The sequence below is a fragment of the Lucilia cuprina genome, chromosome X (genome assembly GCF_022045245.1).
Source record: "Lucilia cuprina isolate Lc7/37 chromosome X, ASM2204524v1, whole genome shotgun sequence".
Taxonomy (NCBI): domain Eukaryota; kingdom Metazoa; phylum Arthropoda; class Insecta; order Diptera; family Calliphoridae; genus Lucilia; species Lucilia cuprina.
Window position 1 is genome coordinate 14,730,987 of NC_060949.1, and position 18,909 is coordinate 14,749,895.

Genomic DNA, 18,909 nt, shown 5'->3' on the forward strand with positions numbered 1-18,909 from the left:
GGACGTCATAATGCGTAGGCAATGAGTTGTGTCTATATATAATATTTAATCTAGTACACAAACTGGTCATGGATGCCGATTTGGAGGTACAAAACAAGTTATGGTTGAGGTCCCCCATAATCACAATATACTTATATTTAACAACTATATCACCCAAAACTTCTTCAAGGGCAACTATATCCCCAGTAGGTAAGTAGATATATTTCACCCACAAGAACTTTATCTGCACCCACATTGATTTCAATAAAAATATACTCACGTGGGCCAGAATTCATTGAATGTGATATCATTGGACAATAATATTGCAACTCCTCCGCCACGACGTATTCCAGGACGATCACTTCTCAGAATCTTGTATCCAGGTATATTAACCGCACTAGAATAAATATTAGATTTAAGCCAGGTCTCGCTTATTCCTACAACGTTAATAATTCCACCATCTAATATACTTCTAATTTCATCTAATTTAAAAGAAGTATCTTTAATTTTAAAGCTTTGGCAATTAAAGTGACCAAATTTAAGGCCATTATAATTTCCGCTTATGCTTCTACTCAAAAAATTGTTATCGCTACATATCGGACCTAAATTATTCATGAGATTCATTGAATATTAGTTTTAAAAGTTAAAATTAATATTATTCGTATAAAAATATATAAAAAATATTATTATTTTTTTTAATTATGAAATGGTTTGTTAAGCAAAAATAAGAAAAAAACATATATTTAATAATGAAATTCAAGAATTAAATAAATTTTATAATCATAGGCATCCCTAGATAGTTAAATGTTTTAAACTATTTCCTAACCAAATCAAACACAACCAAAATAAGGTGCTACCTAGCACGAGTATCTGATTCAATAAGGAAACAATCCAATCCAGTCAAATATCCAGAAAGCTGTATTACTTTAAACGGTAAAAGAAAGAAAATATTCTACTCTGCGTAAAAATTAAGAACATTTAACTAAACCATTTATGTTAACATATTAGAGCAGCACTTACTACAGAAAAACTTTCTTTATTATTTAACAGCAAACCGATATAAAATTGCCCAGTTGTATGAGCTATAATTTGAAAATGCTACTCCAAAATGCTATACAAATTAAAATAAATATGTTACTAAAAGATAGTTAACAGTTTTATTATTAAGTGTTGTCCATATGTCCATTTGAATAGGGCTGAGAGTTGTGTACAGATGATTCACGAACTTTAGATGCACTTAACGTAAGAGGATCCCAACCAATATCATTTTGTGTTCCATAACAGTTTACAGGTGGACCACATGCTACATTATCTGCACTTAGAGCTTCATTAAGCATTACAGAACATTGTTGTAAACATAAAAATTTGACATTATTGTCTGGCAATGTAACTCGTACTTTAGGTGTATCAGCATTTATGAATTTGTACTTTAAGATTTTATTTTCTATACGGAGTCTCTGCAAATGGATATTAGCTGCAACTGGTGTTAAATGGTCGCTAAGGAATACTTTTGATGTAATATCGCCGCCAATAATATCCTTCAATACTATATGTTGTTTCTTTGAATAATTCATCATGATTTTGTCACGATGTTGTACTGAATTCAACTTAACTAATACAGCCCTGTCATTATTAATGTAAGTGCAGTGCTGAATTCCATCATGTGAAATAGGTAATCCACAAAGTGAGGCAATTTTTAAAATAGGAACTCTTAAGTTTTTGATGTGTTTAGGGAGTCCTTTTACAATTATGTCTGCTCTATTTAGTCTCCTTTGTAAGATATTATTGTACATTTCTAAATCATTGATTGACGTTTATCAAATGTTGTATTATTTAGATCTGCTGTATTGTTATTCCGAAAGCTTTCACTGCGAAATTGGTGCAATTGTTCACGCTGCTCTGTACAGAATCTTTCAAATAATTCTGTCATTTTCTTTTCGAGAGCTGCAATACTTGCATTAACTTGTTTTTCAAATATACGATTGTGTTCCTCGAATTTAATTCCTATTTCCGTAGAAAGATCATGTAACTCTTGTTGTATTTCAAATGTAGACTTTGTTGAGTTATCTTTATTTTTCTTTGGAGAAGAGCTACAGACTTCACAGATAAAATGAAAAACTTTCTTATTTTGGAAAAGCAATCTGTGTTGATCTATAGTTATATTCACACATTCTATATGAAAATATTGGCCACAGATGTAACATCCAACACTATTATTAGATTTTGTGACATTTTTTTGCAAATGCACGAAAAATATTCCTTTTTATACCCTTCACTTTCGTGAGAAGTTTGTCATTCCGTTTGTAATTTCTATAATATAATTTTCCGACCCTATAAAGTATATATATTCTTGATCCTTATAGATAGCGGAGTCGATTAAGCCATGTCCGTCTGTCTGTCTGTCTGTTGAAATCAGTTTTTAGAGGACCCCAGATATCGGCGATGTCTGAATCTTCAATAATTCTATTAGACATGCTTTCGAGAAGATCGCTATTTAAAATCAGCAAAATCGGTCGGTAAATAACGGAGATATGAGCAAAAATCCGAGACAACCTCTGAAAATTTCATCAAAAAATTGTTAAAAAAGCAACAAAAACACTGTACATAGAAAAAGATGTACACGTGTGTGTAGATGTATTTGGTTTTATTCAGCTGTGTATTTTTTTGTATGTTTGGAATTCAAACATACAAAGTATACACAGCAAAAAAATATGATTTGCATTTTTTGTTAAAATAAAATAATTTTCCCTTTTGTTTTGCAAATATATTTTTTGATGAATAGAAAAAAGTATTTAAAACGTTTTCAATTATATGAGAGTAGATTGTGAGTTGTTGTACAATAATTTTTATGCGAATAATGTAAGTTTGAAATTTAAAACTAACACAAATTTTTTCCAAGTGCTTTTTAAAACAATTTTTTTTACGATAAACAAAAATATATATATATATATATATATTATATTATATATATATTATATAATATTATATTATATAATATATATATATAATATATATATATATATATATATAATATATATATATATTATATATATATATATATATATATATATATATATATATATATATATATATATATATATATATAATATTATATATATATATATAATATATATATATTATATATATATATATAAGACAATATGCAAACACAGGAGATAGCTAGATGATTTCTTTTATTATTTTAAAGTTGTGTTTTTTTAGTAAGGCAAATCGATGATTCAACTCAAATTTTTATTATGATCAATTATCACCAGTATAATTTTTTTTTTATTTATCAATGAACCATATTAAATTTAATATGGAGTTTGACATCTTCGAACTAAATTTCCGTGGACAAAAAAATCAGCTGTTGAAATGATTTTAATGATGTTTAATTGATTTCACCTTATTAGTTTCGTCATGGCCAACACCTTATGTGAATTTGCCTTGGTGCAATCAGCTGTGCACCAACCGTATATTAAAAAGTGTAATAATAAAATGAACTTAGACGTCCACATAATATTCTTCAAAAGTAAATTTAAAACGAATACAACAGTAAAATTTTGACAAATAGATCATAAATTATAACAAAAACCACAGACAAATTTTGACAGAGGTTGGGAAATTAAAAAAAAACAAATTCATTTGGTTTGAAGATGTTTGTTAAACAATAAATGCTTCCGTCACCTAATAAGTACACTTGCAACCTTATATAAATTCACAATGAAAATGTAGATATAAAAAATAATCATTGATACGACCAAGTTCACCTCAAGAATTCGCCTTGCTCAGCCTGTTACAAAAGTGCACAACAATCAACAATAAATATATAAAGTTTGTGCAATCAATAAGTACTACACTATTTTTGTTTTTTTTTTTTTTTTGTGGTATATGTTTACTTTCGCATTGTTGATATTAAAATGTGATTTAGTGTTAAAAAAAGTTAAACTGAAATAAAACTGTGTGCCTTATATTGAAAATTTATACGCTAAAAAATAAAGTTTATTTTCTAACATAAACAAACACTTTAAAAAAGATGACAAAATAAAATTGTCCGTTATACCATTAAGCATAAAAAGGCTATGACAGAAAAATGGTAGAATATAAATGTGAGTGTTTCTGTGTGATAAGTTAACGATAATCTTAATAACAAATAAAATAAATATACTTCAATTTGACCTAGTGAACGTCTAAATAGTTTGTTGAAGTAAAAACATGTACATTCATATGTACGTACACATTTGTTTGTCAAAAACAAACCGGCACGACGGAGGCCATATCTAAACCAGCTTTAAAATTTGTGTGTTAAATAATAAAAACTCAGCGTATCCATAGTTTCATGATTAATTAAATTCTTTCTATATACTCTTCTAATCACCAAAGTCAAAGTAACTAATAAATAAAACAATAACATATGTACATATGTATGTACATAACTAATAAATATATACTTAATCATTTGATAGTGCCAGAGATGGAAACTTCAATGATTTCAAATATGTACATATGTCTGTTATTTTCGGTGCGAGAAAAATTTTTAAAACTAAAATTTTCACGTTTATGAGATAAATAAATTTAAATTTTGGCTTAAATTAAGAGTTCTGATCCAGCTGATTTTAAAACTTTTGTTTATACCACATGATAGTACTTGTTCTTGTGACTTCAACAAAAGAAAAAAAATTATCCGCTCTATTAAGGTTCGGGAGTTATGGGCCTCCAAAGGTCTGATATATAATTGTATATATCTCGATCACTGATAAATCGATATGGTCTGATGTGTTAGATAACAAATATTATTAACACATTGAGAACCAGGGTGAATTTTTTTTTTCCTTTGACTTTTTTTAAAAAAATACCGTTATCTCTAAAACATATCGATATGTTATGGTACCTCATCTTATATAAAAGTTTGTAGAGTACAATTGGGGCTTTCCTTTGATATAAGTTTGAAATCTAAAAATGAAAAATTATTTCAAAAAAATCGCACGATTTTTTTTTAATAATTTTTCGCCTGCGACGCATGGCTGTTTTCTTTTACAATTCAATCATTTCATCAAAAATTTTTATCCTACGGCACTATCCACCTTTTTTCATATTTCAATCATTTTACTAAAATGTGAAAAATTATTTCAAAAAAATCGCGCGATACAGATTTAGATTTAAGCTTAGTTAACTTTGTTAGTATTACCAAGTATTCACTCAAAAATATAAACAATGAACAGCTGTTTTTTGCAAACAATACTTTTGTAAAATGAAAAATTTTGAAAAAATGTTAAATAAACATTAAAAACAATAATTAATGAAACAAAACAAATCAGAAAATTGCAATTTACTTAAAATATCATGTTGTTGTTCTTCTTCCGAAATCATTGTTTTATTGTTTTTGTTAATTGTGTTTTCTCACTTATAACTTGAGTTTAATTGGCCAATTACACTCAGTTAAACTAAGATAATAAGTAACTTTACTGATAACTGAAAAACAGTTCAACCAAAGAATGAAGATTATCTTTATCAGAAAAACTCGCCCTAAGAGTGCTATATTCGGCTGTGCCAAATCTTATATACCCTTCACCATAGTGTATTTTAAACATATTAGTTTTATAAATTTTAAATTTTTTCCCGACTACATTATCATTACACCAAAAGCTATATTCGGCTGTGCCAAATCTTATGTACCCTTCACCATAGTGTATTTTAAACATATTAGTTTTATAAATTTTAAATTTTTTCCCGACTACATTATCATTACACCAAAAGCAAAACAAAATGAACAACAATAACGCTAAAGGAAATAAAAAACAAAATACTCAAGGCAATTAAACCAACAGACATCTAAACATACATAACGAAAAACAAAATAAACAATGCAATAAAACCTACCTACATCCAAATATACGAACAGAATTCACAAAAAGAAAACAAAAAGAAAATATATAACTCAATGAAGCCAACAGCAAACATACTAAACAAAATCTTTGTCTGAGGAAATTCGGAAAAATGTGCAGAGTTGTCGGTCAGAATTCGGTACGAAATCTGATGTAAATTTCTGGGGAAATTCTGAGGGAATTTTCGACAAATCTGATTGAAGTCAGAAAAATGTCTGATACCATGTGTGACATTCTTTTGGCATTTCGTACGAAAGTCTGATCAAATAAAAGAATATCTGATGTCGGATAATATCTGATAAAATGTCCGACAGTTCGTACAAAAGTCTGATCTAGGTTAAGAAAATGGACCGACTATTCTGATCAACGTTTGATGAAAACAATTTTTTATTATTAATTTTAAAAATAATTTTTAAATTTATAATAAATAATAGAAACATATACATTATTTTTAAAATTATTAAAATTAAACCATACTACATACAGTGAATCAATTAAGTAATTTGTCTATGTAAAATTTTATAAATTTAAAGAAAAAACTTTATGTGAACAATTATTTTTAGCAAAATATATTTTAATTTTCTACCATAAAAAGTAAAATCGTAATATTAATTAACGAGATTTTTGATAAAATGTGAACGTATTGTTAATTTTTTGGGTCAATAAAGTATTTTGCTTTTTTAGGTTTTTTGATCATTTTTTTAATATTGGTGCATTATTTTATAATATTTAATATATTTATTACTCCTATAAATTTGGACATTTCTTAACCAATTTATTATCCTATATATCTATCAGAATTTATCAATATTTGACTTAACATTCGAAAATAATAAGTAATTTTGAATTGGATACATGATATATTAGATAATCAATGGATTTGGACCTAGAAAAAAAGTTTTGTGAGGTATAAATCTATTATTATAACAAAAATAATACGGGTTTTTGGTCATTTTGTATTGATAAACAAAAACTACATTACGGAAACTTCATCTATTTGGAGAGTATTGTGTAAATTTTATTTAGAATTTTATAATATTGATTCTTATTCAATAAATCTAACACTAAGTACCTTCCTAGCCACTTTAAGTATGGGGCCATCACCATATACCACTATAGAACTATTAAATGCTAAAATCTTGATTTTCAACCTCATATTTTAAATTCTTTATTTTATGAATAAAATACAGTAGGCGTATTTGGATCTGGATAGTTATTCTTGATTTGGATTCTAAATATATATAAGTGTATGTATTAGGTGAAAATATTGCTTTTGTTAACGTTACGGTATGATAACCACCTCTATTTTAAAGTATCTAAATTAGGTATTTTTCCCGTACTGCACGACAGTTCACTTTACATTGGTTCCAAGCAATCTAAGGTCTGTTTAGAGGTCTAAATTTAAACATAGTGTTCCTCCTAGTTCGTATGTAGATTTTGAAAAAGATAAATCAGGAGTCCAATAGTTTTCTTTGGATACAAGTCGCCTCCCTTTGACAGTTAAAGGTTTTGAAGGAGCACTCAGTGCGCTTTTTCTAATATTTCTTTGGATCATTTCATCTATTACTCTATTTTGTATTTTTTTATGTTATTGATTAAACATTTCATAATTATAATTTATTGATTTACACTTCTTCTAGAAATCTAAACTAATTTTTTATATCGAAATTGCCTCATCATTATCCTTTAAATATTTTAAGGCAAATAACATCTCATTTTCACCCAATGAGGATATGATTTTTGCAAATTGCAATTGAAAAATACTTATCACTTTTCCTTTTTAACAATAAAACAATAAATTCCAAAAATAATTTGAAAACCCCAATGACATTAACCGGAATTTTCAATTTATTGACATGCAAATTCTGATGAAAAATAATAAAATGCAACAACTAATGCACCAAAATTTGTATTTTAATATTTTTTCTAATTTTTTCCATTTTACAGAATCTCTATTTTTAATTGGAAAACATATATTTACTTTTTACCTGTTTATTCGAATTTTATTTATGAACAAAAAACAAAATTCTCTTAAAAAAGGTAGGCAAAAAACTTAGTTGATTTACTGTACATATTATATACAAAAATAGAGTTCATTATATATTTAATATTATAAAATTAAACCCTTAATAAATATGATGTAATTTTTAACAAATCTTTCTGTATTAACAAAGTTTAAACAAATTTAAGCAATAATCATCACATATGCTGATGTTGTTTACTTGATTTCCAAAGACCAACTGAGAAAATAAAAATTAAATTCCCTTTTAAAGTACAGTTGACGAATTTCAAAATATAAACAGGTTTGTGCATGATTTTTATAAAAGAAAACAAAATTTCGTTTAGATAATGTGCAGAGTTGTCGCAAAGTTTTCTTAAAAAATTACTGAGCAAAATATATAAGAAAATGTGCATACCAATCTGTTAAATATCTGAAGGAAATTTATATTGTTCACTTAATTGTCTGATGAAATTACAAAAACAATTCTCTTCAGATTATGTTCTGATTTATCGGATATTATTCGATCGTCCTTTGATATTTTATTTTAAATTTACAGACTATTCTGCTTTATGTCTAAAGAATAATATAGTAATAAAAATAAAATTGTCCTTCTCCAATAGTCTCATAATTGTCGTAACAATAAAATTCCTATTCGACAATTGTGCAGACAAGACTGATGTTAATCGTTAATTACTTCAAAAAATATGCAGAAAAGTCTAATTAAAAGTTTGCCGATTATTCTGTAAAATGACTAAAGGAAATTTATATTATTCGTTAAAAATTCTGATAAAGTATAAGAATTATTTTAGGAAATTTCTGACATCAGATATGTCTGAAAAATTGTTAACTGGGCAAATACATCAAATACATCTTTTTGACAAAGCATGAAAAAATATTTTTGCTCATATCTCCGTTATTTAAAGACCGATTTTGCTGATTTTAAATAGCGATCTTCTCGAAAGCAATTTTAACAGAATTATTAACGTTTCAGATCTCGCCGATATCTGGGTTTCTCTAAAAACAGACGACAGTCAGTCGGACATGGCTTAGTCGACTCCGCTATCTATAAGGATCCAGAATATGTATACTTTATAGGATCGGAAAATTATATTATAGAAATTACAAACGGAATTACAAACTTATATATACCCTTCTCACGAAGGTGAAGGGTATAATGCATTGGTCCTCTCATTGTTTTGATTACTACTAATAGTCTTTTAGGAGGTTTGAATTAGTGTTGTTACTGTTAAAGTCTCTTTTTTCTGCATTTTTAATTTTGACACTTCCGTTAATTACTACTCTTTCAGTGTGGTTACTTTCAGACTTTCTTGACTGCATTATATCTGTGAGTACATAAATTGTTTGGTGATTTCTTGTAGATTTTTTATTGGCTTATTAACGACTGATAGGCATGTTGTACTTGGTCATATGGATTGAACATTTAATGATATTTTGTTTGGCATTTAATTTGTTTATACAATTCTCGAAGCTGCATTTTAAAAAATGTTCAACATACTACAAAATATGATATCTCCGCTCAATATTGTAGACAAAACTAATTGTCGTATTAACAATACTGCATATTTATTTATTTATTTATTTATTTATTTATTTATTTATTTATTTATTCAATATAGCAATACAAAGCCTTAAAGGCCAAAATATAAATATGTATTACTTAGTAATAAAAACCCTGAGTTTACAAAAGGACTTAAAACTAATAATTAAAAGTTACAATCCAAATCACATAATCCTAGATAATCACATATCCTAGATAAGCCAGTGCTATTAGCTCCTGCTACAACCTCAAGTCCGTATAACACTTGTAACATAAGAAGAGAATAAGCCAGTTTTTATCTGATATGAAGAGGATCATGAATGTTTATATAAAAAACATTTTCGTAAAGTGTGCAATATCTTTGAAACAGTAAAACCTATGTGAGAACTGAAATTAAGTTTACTATCCCAAAATAAATCCTAGGAATTTAAGTTAGTTGACGACTGCCACTCTCCTGCTTACTTGGTGTACAGTAAAGTGGCGACGGTCTTCGATCTCGATTACAAAAAGTGATTGCTAGGCAGCAGTTCGACAAAGAATCATTAATGTGTAACCGCGTGGTTGACTCTAATTTGTTCTTTGACCCTAATTTATTCCGTTATCGTCACCAACGTAAAAGACTATTGTTATGAATATCTTGAAACGATTGCTTTAGCTTCACCCTCGGTTTTTCGTACTAAATGGTAAAGACGTTCTATATTGCTAAGCAGCGAGCTATTGATTAAATTAAATTGCAGTTAAAAAATCCCTATAAGCATGCCAAAAAATATAATTCAATTCAACATATTTGATATCGGAAGGAGGATGCTCTGAATTACCGGAATTAAAATTCATTGTTGGATATTCTTTTTTCGAATCCCATTTCAATTTATTAATCATTCCTGAAATATATCCTCCACATTAAAAGTATTCATTAGATGTGGCTTGATATTTTTCTTCGGTAAAAGAATGTATGTTTCCAAGATATGATGGAGAAAATGCCAAAAATACTTGTATGAATCATAAAAATCCGTTTCGGTAGGGCTAAATGTTCAGCCGCACCACAGCTTCCCAAGATAGTATAAAAATAAAACAAAATATTTCCAAATTTAAATAAGACGTAGATCTCTTTGTATTTATTTATATTTTATTTAGTAGAGGTAATGATGCCAAGAGAACGTAGGGCTTGTGTTGAAGATCAGAAACCAAGTATAGTTAATATACAAAACGTTAAATATTTTATTTATACCAAATTAATTAAAAAATCTACTATAATAGGTTAAAGTAATTTTACCAGGGATCGAAAATAATAATTATCTTTGAATTTTTGAAGAAAAAATCAAGTACAACAAAATATCAAGGAACAAATTCAAACATACCTTTTTTATTTATTTGAGCTATATTTTTTGTAAAATGCTATGTTTTTTAATTTTTGAGTTTTATTTTTTGCCCGAAAATTCTGTATTTTATATTTGACTATATTATACGAAACACAAAAATTAGAATGGATATATTTTTGGACCATATGGTCCACAATTTTGGGGCATTTGTACCATCTTTTCATGTAATATCATTAAAATGGCGATTTTTGGCAATATTTGTATTTTTTCTCTTTTTTCCCAAAGATAAAACCAAAATTTGTTATTGGGATTTAATATACGCCTTGGGGTATCTAAAAATAATATCTTTTGTTACAATAATCTGTATTTAAACGTTTCAAGATACATTATTGGAATCATTCTTCTATCGCTAATTCAATTTATTGGAACTCAAGTATTTATATAATACTAGGGTCAAAATTTTTCGGGGAAACTTGTCTTCTATATTTTGTTTTAGATATCAGCTGTTATACATTTTAAGTTTTAATATATTGTGGAAGTGTACAACTCCAAAGCATGCCTCGAAGAAACGCCATTCAATATAGTGGAATCATTCTTTTTATAACCAATGGCCTCTAGGCTAAATGTCACCATATAATTATGGTCTAACTCAAAAATATTGATATGTTTTTAAATATTATCTACTATGATCAAAATAAACCCAAAATTTTGAACATTCAGTGTGGTTGTAATGGGTAACATAATCATGAATGTATTGAGTATACATATACGTGATCCTAGTAGCCCAAACCCTACCCACGTACATACATACATACATACATACATACATACGTATATACATACATACATACATGCATACATACATACATACATACATACATACATACATACATACATACATACATACATACATACATACATACATACATACATACATACATACATACATATATACATACATATATACATACATACATACATACATACATACATACATACATACATACATACATACATATATACATACAAACATACATACACAGCTTAAATTTTCATAATTTGTTTATAAATTGCAACCAAAATGGGATTGCTAGCAGCCAACGCAACGTTTGTTAAAGTGGGTTTAGACTGTGAGCCAGATCCCCCGCTTGCCAAGGTGCTTTAACATCGGCATGGATGTTCCGACGGGGCCAATCGCCTTTGATGTTTGGCGTTTTTATGACATCTGCAACTTCTGCTGGGATTAAGGGCTGTGACCCGTGACTGGAAGATTGTGGGCATTATTTCATTGGGAGTCATTTCGTATCCCCCTTAATAACCAGGTGTAAAAGAATGTATCATAATCCATACATTCCAAAACTATTCGAAATATATGGAGAAAAATATAATATATATGTCTTTGCAACTGCGACAATGATCATTGTGAGGGCGGCGACCAAGCCGATTAGCGTGTCAGCCTTGATATGTCCCGCCTACTTCGGTTTACAAGATTTCTTGTGCGTTTCTCATTGAAGGAGGGTCACAGTAACTTGGCCCCTTTGCATATGTCTATGTTATTTCACCTGTTTTCTGCTTTTTGAAGAAAGTATCTTGTCTGCCTGTTCATTACCGTATGCGCAGAGACCCAAACAAGGGTAATGTCAGACAGACGACCTAGCATTGATAGATCCTTCTTGCATTGTCTAACTAATAGGGAAGTAGTAGTATAAGATTTTAGTGAGAGAAGTGCCGCTTGACTGTCGACAAAGATTCTTTTGTTGCCTCGAATATTGAGGTCATGTAATAATGTATTATTTTAAATATTTTTTAAATGACTAATATCTTTATATCTTTTAAATATTTGTTTAACTAAACATTGTGTTAATTTTTTAAGCATATATTTTCTACACATAATTACATAATTAATTTACCATTAGCTTTTTTGTAGTAATTTATTTTTTATTAAAGAAATAATTTAATTTTAATAAGCTAATAATAAAACCAATTGCTTTCGAATAAAATAAAATATATAGAAAAACAAGTAAGAGTTCTTTATTCGGATGTACCGAATCGTATATACCATAAATCATGATTTGTTAAAAAAATAGTCAGTACCAAAAGGTTCTCTTTTGCAGGTTATCACATACTCCGGGCTCAATATGTTTAATTTAATGTTTCTAGATTCTATATTGTAGGAAATTCAAAAACGTACATTTTGAAAAACGAAGAAGTACCAATAAGTTCCCTTTTATGGGTTGTATCTTAACCCAAGCTCCACATACTTAATTTCATGTCAGTGTTGGCAACAATGGTTAAGCAAAACGCGCGCGAAAAAATTAAAAAAAAGTAAAAAAGCGTTATTTTCTAAATGAAAAGGAATAAAAAAGCACCAACGTTTTCTTTAGTAAAATAAAGTTTATCACCTGTATTTATAAAAAAAATATTATAGGTTTATTAACGGATAATAAGCAAAAATACGAAAAATAGTATGCATAAATGATTAATAGCCTAAAATACCTTTAATAAACCATCAATAAAATGAAAAAAATATTGTAAGCTTCACCCTTCTTTAAAGCAAAAATAACTGACAATTGGTATTTGTTTATATTTTGTACAGAGTTTTTCCGCCTTTTGTTTTGTTTACCATAAAAGAATTTTTAAGTGTTAAAGAACAATTAATGCCATAAATACAATATTGCAAACAGGTAAGTACATTAAAATAAAATTAAACTGTTCAATAAATAATATGTATTTCAACAGAAAATTTAAGCCAGATACAATATTGCAAATAGGTAAGTACATTAAAATAAAATTAAACTGTTCAATAAATAATATGTATTTCAACAGAAAATTTAAGCCAGATATCAAAAATTAGATCCCCAAAAATTTAAAAAGAAAGGGTAGATCCCTTCACGATACCAGACAAACAATTTAAAATTAAATATCGTTTTAATAAATAGACGATAAGAAAAATCGTAGATTTAGTCAAAGATCAAATTATATTCGACAGGAGGGGATTTACAGGTAAAGTTTGCCTTACGTTGTTGGGGACGTGGTGAGGTAAGTAAATTCATTTTAAAATTAGAAATTATTAATTTAATTTACAAATAAATTTTAGTTTCAAGATAATGCCGGACCCCTTCATGGACTCACGCAGTCAACCGATTCACGGATTTGTGAAAGGATGGGTTATGCCATGGCATCGCTTGGGCAAGAAAACATTAAAATGCCAGACTCTCGAGGAGGAAGCATTTTTAATGAGAGATTTTAAATTAATCCGTGACTTCCCAGGAGTAATTGGTGCAATAGATGGCACCCATATAAGAATTAAGAAAACTGGTGGCGATATGGCCCAATATTACATAAATAGAAGGATATTATTCGCTGAATGTTTCAGTTTTTTTTGCTTTTAAGGTAATTTGTGACGCACAACTAAGAATACGAGACAAACAAAACACTAGTGATGTAAATAAAATTTGTTTACTACTTATTTGTACTCGTTATTCGAATACCATTTGTAAAATGAATGAGAAAATATGTTATCCGTGAATTTATTATTAAAATGTAACTTTTCTTTTTATACCCTTCACCTTCGTGAGAAGGGTATATATAAGTTTGACATTCCGTTTATAATTTCTATAATATAATTTTCCGACCCTATAAAGTATATATATTCTGGATCCTTATAGATAGCGGAGTCGATTAAGCCATGTCCGTCTGTCTGTCTGTCAGTTTTTAGAGGACCCCACATATCGGCGAGATCCGAATCTTCAATAATTCTATTAGACATGCTTTCGAGAAGATCGCTATTTAAAATCAGCAAAATCGGTCGGTAAATAACGGAGATATGAGCAAAAATCCGAGACAACCTCTGAAAATTTCATCAAAAAATTGTTATAAAAGCAACAACAACACTATAAATAGAAAAAGATGTACACGCGTGTGTGTAGATGTATTTGGTTTTATTCAGCTGTGTATTTTTTTGTATGTTTGGAATCCAAACATACAAAGTATACACAGCAAAAAAATATGATTTGCATTTTTTGTTAAAATAAAATAATTTTCCCTTTTGTTTTGCAAATATATTTTTTAATGAATAGAAAAAAGTATTTAAAACGTTTTCAATTATATGAGAGTAGATTGTGAGTTATTGTACAATAATTTTATATGCGAATAATGTAAGTTTGAAATTTAAAACTAACACAAATTTTTTTCAAGTGCTTTTTAAAACAATTTTTTTTTTTACGATAAACAAAAACAAAATCTACGTCTCGTCAATGTTTACCAGCAATGAATACGAAAGTGTTGTTGTTTTACTCTTGCTTGTATACTGTTAAGAACAACAACGTATTGCTAAGGATAAGCGCATATAAGTGTATAGAAAACAAACTGTCTATAGCTAAGCGCATTTACAAAAACAAAAGAGTACCAAGCGCATAGGGCTTGGGCACCCTTGGTTTGGATGCTGTTGGCGTCATTGTGTTGTTATTTTTGTTTTTGTTTTTCTGTGTTTTTCGTTATGTATGTTTAGATGTCTGTTGGTTTAGATGCCTAGTGTATTTTGTTTTTTTATTTCGTTTAGCGTTGTTGTTGTTCTTTTTGTTTAGCTTTTGATGTAATAATAATGTAGTCGGGAAAATTGAAAATTTATAAAAGATGTTTAAAATACATTATGGTGAAGGGTATATAAGATTCGGCACAGCGGAATATAGCACTCTTACTTGTTTATAATAAGCAATGTATATATAATTTTGTTGAAATATAAACAATTTATTGAATAAAATTAATTTAAACTTGTATTCACATTAGATTACCTAAATAACCTATAGTAATTTTTTGCAACACTAAGAATGAAATGACAACCGAAAGTTGAAAGGGTTTCCATACATATTAACAAAACATACAATAAATGTGTAATAGTTACATTGTATATTTACAAATATGAATTTTAATTTTGATAAGTATTGTGTACTTTAACAATAGAATAAGATATTTTTATAAATACAGCCGGATATTAATAAAAATTGCATATCATATTGCTCATTTATTACAAGTCTGGCATACTTCAAACTTCTTTTTTTTAACTAAGGGCTACAAAAAATACTTCATACTAAAGAAATTCATTAGATTTATCAAAATTACTAGCTTTTTTACCCAAAGTTACCTGGGATTTTAAATGATTAATAATATTAAATCTACAGATCAATTAATATTGCCTTAGTTTTTACCCCTGCAATTAATGTCGAAAATTAAATCAACATACAAAATATATAATTCAGAACAACTTTCACAAAATTTACCAAAACCACTCATTTTCTCCCTTTTCAAAATTCTTTGGGCTTGAGTGGTAGAAGATTATCTTTAAAATTAGCAACAAAGCAATAAAAATATTAATACTTAGAATTTCGGATTTTTAATCATTTTCTTTTTTAAAGCATGATCTAAACTCTTAAGAGCATTTAAAAAGGTACTTCACTAAAAATTGATAAAACTAAAACCAATTCCAAAAAAGAGAGTAAAAGTCGTATGATTTATACTTTTTGTTTTTATACAATTGGTATAAAATATTAACAAATAAGATGGAAACAGCAGTTTAATTTTTTTTGAATTTAAATAAAAGTACATCCCTGATATGATTTATACTTTTGTTTTTATACAATTGGTATAAAATATTAACAAATAAGATGGAAACAGCAGTTTAATTTTTTTTGAAAAAGAGAGCCATACGAATGTCAAATTTTCCATCCGTATTTTCTCTATATGTAGTAGGTTTTATTACATATTGTGTTTAGACGATCCCATCCGAATGTTTCTGCTTAAAATTTTGACAGATCATATTACTTGTCTGCTCGTGTGAAGGGGCTTTAGAATGAATAATATTCATTGACTTAGAAAAAAGTGTGTACTAATTTTTCCCCTTTTTGATTCATGTTTAAAAAAACCTATTTCCAAAACAAGTCAGATTTCTTGGAATAAAATTGAAACTTCTAAGTAAGGATATATCTCTGTTCAAAACTTCTCTCCTTTTTACCCAGTTTAATTTAATTTTTCTAAAATATATCTTCTGACTGATTACAGCAAAATACTTCTGCATATTTCCGAAAAAGTACATAAACTACACATAATTACCCGTGTTTAAACGTGGAGTTTGAATTACCACATGCATATTTCCCCCTCTGGTCGCAACGACTCTTTCCCAATACATATTTCTGATACTTTAAAAGCCCAATCGAAAGTATTTAACTTTAGAACAAACAAAAATCACTTTTTATGGACAAGAACAGTACTTTTGCCCGTTTTTCGTCATTTCTCCCTTTTTTCCGTTTTAACCAAACTTTCACAACGGAACTTTGGTAATAAAAATTTATTACAATTTATAAAGCTAAATCGAAAATAATTTCGCGTTACTATATACAAATATCAGTTTCAAGTTTTTCCTAATTTTGGATACCAATTGTTTGGCATCAATCCAATTTGTCCAAAATTTTATGAAAATAAAACAAAGTAAAGTTTCAAAATTAATGAGACGTAGATCTCTTTTATTTAAAACCAAATATTACCTCGTAGAAGGTTTGCAGTTTTTTTATGTAAAAGATAATGTGCACGTAGTGCTTGTCGTAGACAACATCAATATCTTAAGACTGTGTTAAAAACAAGCTTAATTTGGTGGCAAACAATATTTAAGTACCGTTAACGGTTTACTCGTTAGAATCTTCCAGCAAAGATGTATAAAATTGGCATTAGATTCTAACGTTGTTAAAAATAGTATTATTCATTAAAAGAGCCATTACCAAAATGCAACTCGCAACAAAACTCGCTTAAACATTGCCGGCCACCTTGCAATATCTCAAGCATATTGTAACAATTAATTCATTCGCAATATCTTAAGCCGAATGAATCATGGTTGGTTTTATGACAGATCCATCAACTGTATAAACTAAATACTTAAATATTAGGCAAAACGTAAACATATTTAAGTGAGCTTATTTGGTGATAATGAAGTAAATTTTTCGATAAAAGTATTTCAGTTCCTATGCGACCAAGTCGAATATTCCGGAAAGTTAATAACTGAATTAAATTTATTAGGATTAACTGGACCTGTCAGAATCCAGCCAAAAATCGTCATTTGTGCTAATAACGACCCTAATAAGTTTCGTTGTATTTGCCTACGACTTTCGTTAACGCCAACATTCAAAAATTATTGCCAAATCTTCGTTTGGCGGTTTTTAATCCTTTTGATAGCCGACCTATTGATATCCTTATTGGCGCTGATCTATACCCGGTAAAACAATCCAAGGGTATAGATCAGCGCCAATAAGGATATCAATAGGTCGGCTATCAAAAGGATTAAAATCCGCCAAACGAAGATTTGGCAATAATTTTTGAATGTTGGCGTTAACGGAAGTCGTAGGCAAATTTGTCGATATTTTTGGTAAAACAAATGCATTTATATTTAGTTCTACGGAAGAATCGAAGTTAGATCCGATTTTCAAAGAACAAATATTTCTTGAAACTACTGATGCAGTATTATTGACACCAGAAATTTCAACATTCGTAGAACGCGAGGAATTAAATGTTAAACCTTTTTCGTAATCGCTCAGTAATAAACGAGCATTTCGAACCCGGATCAATCAAAGCACGGACCTGATACTTATTGTTATTATGTTTTATATTAACAGTCGCTGTCCCTAAGAGTACGAACTGATTATATCGAGTATGAAATACTTGACGGTTTGACATAATATTATTCGAAGTATTCGGTGTTGGATAATTTGTAGCGCGTTAGTGGTTCGTAGAACCGCGTCTGAATTGCGTTCAGTAGAAACAGAAGGCGTTTCTGTATGCTGAATATGAAGCATAGAATGGTGCCGATTATTGCAAATAAAACAATTACTATTAACTTTACAATTGCTGACATTATGTGTCCTCGAAAGGCAATTATAACAGCAATTATATTTGTTTACGGTAGAAATTCTATCCATTATTGAAAGATTTTTAAAGTTTAGACAATTTCGCAAAAAATGAGACTGGTTAGGACACAAGATACATGACATTTTAGTAGAAGTAGCATCGTAAGAATGTTTTGAAGATTCCACGTCAGAAGAGTTTGTCCCTTTAAGGTATTGCAATGTTTGAATTCTTTCCGTCAGAAAGTTATCAAAATCATGCCAAGTACACAACACAGAT

General features: G+C 28.6%; 1 protein-coding gene across 2 annotated transcripts in view; it reads left to right on the forward strand.

The window, feature by feature from the left end:
- The first annotated feature begins 3,539 nt into the window (after window positions 1–3,539).
- Window positions 3,540–18,909, forward strand: part of LOC111689195 (sialin) — a 66,015-nt gene continuing 50,645 nt past the window's right edge. The window contains exon 1 of one of the 2 annotated variants that reach the window (XM_046950445.1): window positions 3,540–4,088. The gene's annotated coding sequence lies outside the window, so the exon portion shown is untranslated. The remainder of the gene's footprint in view (window positions 4,089–18,909) is intronic. The other variant, XM_046950845.1, reaches the window with a different exon arrangement.